Below are 6,849 nucleotides of genomic sequence, written 5' to 3'. Positions count from 1 at the left end.
CCTTAAGGGATATAACTATTAAAAAACGTAGTAAAAGGTTACGTACAAGGAACAATGATAAATAAATAAACGGTTGTCTCAACCTGATGGACTGTAAAGTTGTATTTGTATATAACATAAAGATATGTAATTTTTTCAAAAAATTCTTCTCACTTGTACCTGCGTTTCCGGATTTATTTTGTCTTCTTATATCCTTAAACTATACAACATATAGTTTATTTTGAGCATTAATTCAATGTAAAACAATGATGTATAATTATTTTTACTTACTTATATTTCAACTGATCTGTTATATTACATATCTAAGCATATTTAATTGTATTATACACCATGTAGTACTTGGTGGTGGCGATAATGAACTAGCATCATCTTTTTATCATTAATAATAGTAATTTAGTCTAATAATAATAACTATTCATTTATTCATTCTACTATATAGATATATGCTCTAAGATAATATAACATATCATAATATAACGTATCACATCATAACGTATTATAATACAATACAATATAATATAATACAATATAGTAAACTCTATTCCTCTATTTTTTACATGTCCTTTGCTATCTTATTCTATCTTGTCTGATTTTATTTTCTCTCTCTCTATCTATCTCTCTTCCTTTTTCCTTCCTTTTTCCTTCATTTTTTCTTCTTCTTCTTCTTCTTCTTCTTCTTCTCCCTTCCTTCCTTCTATAGTAAATTAAATTTGGGGCGGATACTTAGTCTGTTGATAAATGCTTGTCATGAGCCGACTTATAGTGTTATATTTCTTGATTAAACATGCAGATCATAAATTTATTCAAGGAATTCTATCTATATTCTCCTGAAACTTTCTTGATCCACTCTATCAAATATTATTAAAGCTTCTAAGATTTCATTATCTATAACATATCTTATTCAGTCGTAACTAACACTTTTCTGATTCACATCCTATCTCAGACCTCTTTAACAATTCTTATAAATACCCCATCAATTTAAATTCAAATAATATATATATTCTAATAAAAAGACAAAAAAATGTCAACGACGATGGATCTATTCTTACATCTCGTGTGATGATGCCCTGTTGATTTAATAACACCAGCACTGGAAGAAGGATTAAATCTACTGATAAAAACTCATTTAGAAGGACATCGTGATGCTCAAGCTATGGTAACAGCTTTACATAGTGAATGAATTCATTGAACAAAGCTTAAAGAAGATACTCTTGACACAGTAAAAAACTGTCCCGATTGTCAAAACATGAATATCATCCATTAAAATCAATTTATGCTAATGCTCCATAGGATCACATTTGTATTGACACCGCTGGACCCTATAACAATATCTTTACAAGGAAATAACTACATCCTTCTAGTTGTTGGTATATTTACTAGATTTTGTGTACTTGGAGCAATCCCTGATAAATTATCCTTAACAATAACACTTACGATAAGAAATATACTATCTATCTCTAATGGGAAGATCTAAAATTATCCAAAGCAATAATGGTACAGAATACGTAAATGAAATAGTACGACTTTATATTGAACACTCTGGTATCGACCATCGGCTTGTAACAAGCTATCATCCTCATGCAAATAGTATAGTCGAACACTGAGTGTTTAAAAACAAAGTCCATCATCTATAAACGTTTACACTGTCAAAAGAAAAACTCAAGGTGGAAGCTATGTATTGGTTGATGGTACAGGTCCACTCTTACCAAGAGACGTACCTCCTTCCCATATTAAAGTGATATCGCGTAAAGTTAAATCGGTCAATACTGAAACTGATACTTATGAAGTTGAGGTAGTAATCAACTATAAGGGTTACTCCTGGTAATTACTTATACTAAATCAGATGGAAAAGGTTATGGTGAAAGCGATGATTACTTGGGAGTCTGCTAGTAATTTCCATGACTACACTCTCTCTCTCCTATTAGAAAATATTGGGCACGTTGTAATGAACAAGCGCCTTCAAATGAAGCTAAACTTGTATCTACTAATGATAGACCTAATAATAATGATAACAATAAACGAAAGTGTCGTCGTAATAATGCTAGTTACAATTCTAGAAGAATCAAAATTTAAACATTAGCATTTGTCAATTAAATAAAATAAAATAAATATGTATATATTACTCCATCCTACCCAAGTATAATATTATTGTAGCCATCAACAACTTAAATGTTATTTAGAAACTGGACAAGAGTATTTATCATGAAAATATATAAACAAGCAATTTTATGCATATTAAAAAAAAAAAAAAAAAAAAAAAAAAAAAAAAAAAAAAAAAAAAAAAAAAAAAAAAAATGTGTATATATTTCTTCAATTTTCCCAAATAGCTTGATAAGTTTATTTTTTAGTGAGCGCAGTCACGTTCTTATCATCAATAAATATTCTATGAGCCTGTGTTACCTTCCATCAGCCATGGGAGGCACTATACAGACGGGGCGATTTTCAGTGCTATTCATAGCCCGGCATAAAACAGGCTCCCCACATTTCTGAAAAAAAAAAAAAAAGGGAAAAAAAAAGAAAAAAAAGAAGGAAATTAAACATTCGTGCCTTTTATATCGTTTTATAATGAAATGTTACACGAGTGACTACTATTTGCATCTTTAATATTATAATAATAATTATAATAATAATAAAAAAAAAAAAAAAAAAAAAAAAAAAAAAAAAAAAAAAAAAAAAAAAAAAAATACACGTAAACATATTCTAATATTTTATGTTATGTTTTTTATTAGATAGATTAATGATACTTTTTTACTTATCGACCGACTAGGACAGTACAGTATATTCTAGTACTATGTATTCAAGCAGTTGCTATTAATCTTTATTTTTTATGAATGAAAGATTTAGTTTAATTGCTGTTTATACGTATTATAAAAATCACACATAGTAAATACAAAATATTCAATAAAATAAAATAATTCAGGAACAATAAGGAACCAATATTGTATAATAAAAAGAAAACGACAATAAAAATAAAGATAAAAATATAGAGATATTTGAGTCATAAATGCACTCCATTACTTGAAATGAGCTGTCAATAAATGATCTATTCTGATCTGATTCAATCTAAACCTTAGCAAATGTTCAAGTTCTATTATATATGATTTATATGATTTACCCCTTATTAAATCATAAAATGAGGATGATGTAATAGCATAGTATAATATATATATGTGTGTGTTGTCTATGACTACCGTTGGCCTTCAGCTAATTAGATACCATTTTAAGCATTAAAATTAATATCAGAAAAAAAAAAAAAAAAGTTAACGTTGTCTAGGTGATAGTAACTATATAATAATAAAGTAATAGATATATATCGTATAAAGGTAACTATATAATTCATGTTTTCACTAAAAAGGCATAAAATACATAAAACACATATAATAGAATTAATAATAAGCATATAAGCCAGTTTTAGCCAGTTTTAGCTAGTTTTAGCTAATTTTAACCAGTATTATTATGCTTTGATTGATATTAATTCATTAGTATATTCCAATAATATCTCAAATACATATTTAACATACATATAAATATACTATGCTATTTTATTACAAAAGACTACTGTTATTTATCAGAAAAAAAAAAAAAATTACACACATATATGAGTAATAGCAGTAGCAGCAATATTAATAGTAATTTAGTCTAATAATAATAACTATTCATTTATTCATTCTACTATATAGATATATGCTCTAAGATAATATAACATATCATAATATAACGTATCACATCATAACGTATTATAATACAATACAATATAATATAATACAATATAGTAAACTCTATTCCTCTATTTTTTACATGTCCTTTGCTATCTTATTCTATCTTGTCTGATTTTATTTTCTCTCTCTCTATCTATCTCTCTTCCTTTTTCCTTCCTTTTTCCTTCATTTTTTCTTCTTCTTCTTCTTCTTCTTCTTCTTCTCCCTTCCTTCCTTCTATAGTAAATTAAATTTGGGGCGGAGCGCGAAATGTGATTTTTATTAACTCCGCGATTTCCTTTTTAGGGTTTTTTTTATGGTTTATTTTATTTTTGAATTATGGGATGTTATACATTTTGTTTATTGATTAAGATATTGCTAGAATTTGATTTTATTTTGTAATTGCTTTTTTATACATCTACTTTTATATGCTTCATTTCCTTTTGTTTACAGACGGCGATTTTAAATGTGCCTGCTGGTTTTTAATTTATTTGTACATAATAGGCATTGCAGTCTTTCACAAAATTGCTTCAATAATCGTTCAAATTTACTCTTTTTCATTCTTGTTTACATATGCTTTTTATAAGAGGTAACATATATTATATATATAGTTATAGCTCTTGATTAAGCTGAAGTTGTTTCTCTTCCTTATGTTTTAAATGTTATTTAAAATGCATATTATAACGCGTGTTATTTAAATGATGAAGTTACTATGTATTGTGATGGAATGTAAATAAAAATAAAAGAGAAAATAAAAAGAGAAAAGAGAACAAAAGGAAGTATAGTTTGAGACTGTTTTTATTCAATAAAAATAAAGAATGTTAAAAGAAAGTTAAAGAAGAAGTTAAAGATTATTTTGTGTCTAAACAACTGCTTGTATTTATATTAATGAATCCTGAATCAAAGAAATAGAAATAACCGTCAAAGAACATGAGTCATGAAACAGTGTTAGTATTCGTATATACGTCTTGTTGATTCAAGAGACTGATCTATGGATTATCTATTGGGTGTTATAATGATCTGATCAAGTTTTAAATAAAAAATTTATTGTTTAATCTGAGTATATGTTCCTGATATCTTTTATGTTTTATTTTATTGGATCAAAGACGACCTGAATCCTTTATCAAGGTTATAAAAATAAATATTTAGAAATGATACGATGTCTTATAATTGATACATCTAGACAATTGGATGTCAATAAGTTTTATATTATTTACAAGATGTTATATACAGAGTTTTATTTCATATTCAGGCTTATATTTTATCCTGTATTATGTAATTCATCTATTATAATATTACTCATGATTATATCCAGAGCTTGTTCTATAACATGTATAATTCTTTTATAAGTTGGGTATTCAGATTCAAGTTAACTATATTTATATCCTGTTTAGCTGCCTTTTGTTTTGAGAGCCTTTTTGATGCGTCTAGGCATAATGCTTTCTTTATGTTTTCTATGTTAATATGCGGTTGTTTTGTTATACGATACATTTAATATTGACAACCATACCTCATCTATATTGATTGTTTGTCATATTTGTATATAGTATAATAATAAAATAATCATAATATCGTTATATACAAAAATAGAGTTAAAAGTTAAACTAAAATATTTATTAACAGCGCTGATATTAGTACAAATACAGTAATAAATAGTTCTAAAGCTGAAGTTAAAGTACTGCTAATCATTATTATAATTTAGCTGTCATATCAAACATAAACGATTGTCAATATACATAAACTAGACTTGATATGATATATCACCATTGTATATAATAAATTAAGATATTTTTAATAAAAAAGGGGGAGTAAGTATTTATTCATTACAACTATTGTACATACTGTATACATTGAACTGATCACTCAAAAATATATAACCCAACTATACAGACTAATATAGTGGAAAGGGGTAATAACGTATAACCTGGACGGATAAACCATTAATAAATCAATTATACAATATATATATATAGCAGACATCTTTATATAGATAATTATCTTTTTCTCAGTTATTTTTGACAAATATAACATTTTTATATTGACAAATTTCGCATATTTTATTTTCGTTTATTTTATACTTCTCTTTCTTAACACAAATACCACAAGTTAAATCAGATCATTATACAATAATAATACCCAATAGATAATCCATAGATCAGTCTCTTGAATCAACACAATGTATATCTGAATATTAACACTGTTTCATGACTCATATTCTTTGATTCAGGATTCATTAGTATAAATTCAGATAGTTGTTTAGACACAAAATAGTCTTTATATCATTCTTTTTACATTGAATAAACAGTCTCAAACTATACTCTTTCTCTTTATTTTTTTTTTATATATAGATCATACCATTACAACTATCACGCACATTATTTGAACTCACATTACTGTTATAATTTTTGTCAATTATCCTCATATATGTGATAAACAACTTTAACGACTTCACTCAATATAGGATTATCCATATCTATTACATCCTTTATACGGATTTTAGCTTTGTTTGATTGGAGACTAGCAATTAATAACTTATCAAAAGCTTCAGCATCCGTCATATTAGAGATATCCAATATTAATTTTTAGAAACTTATGTGTATATTAATCAGAAATGAATGATATTTGTTTTAACGTTAGAATTCGTTCTGAAAACATTAAAAATCAAAAGTGCATTTTTTTTTGTAATGTTGTCAGCATTCGCTATTCTAGGAACCAATTACGTAATAGAAGTTTATCATCATATTATTTTATGAAATGAATAGATTCAAAATATTCCTATGTATGTATGTGTATGCATATATGTCACGTACTTAATCACACTATGATTAAATACATAATACTTGATAATAGTATGCTTTTCCCTAAACGCAGATATATAAATCTGTATTCCTGTTCCACTCCTTTTCTCTTTCTTTAATTATTATAAAAGTACATATTAAGTTTTGATCTTGTAGCTATTTATAAGCTTAATAGTTTTCTATATAAGTCTATATTGATAATATTAGAATAATAATGCTGTGCTTATCATTAACTTGAATTGTTATAGGATTACTGCTTAAAACCAATTCTAAGATAACCCTTTCTGGTTACTGTTAGCAAAATTCTACTACTAATCCATTACTATCTTCAATAACATAAATGTGAACAGATA

This window comes from Cokeromyces recurvatus (assembly GCF_025118155.1).
Source record: "Cokeromyces recurvatus strain NRRL 2243 chromosome Unknown BX663scaffold_2, whole genome shotgun sequence".
NCBI classification, from domain to species: Eukaryota; Fungi; Mucoromycota; class Mucoromycetes; order Mucorales; family Mucoraceae; genus Cokeromyces; species Cokeromyces recurvatus.
Note: the sequence above shows the minus strand (reverse complement) of the source record.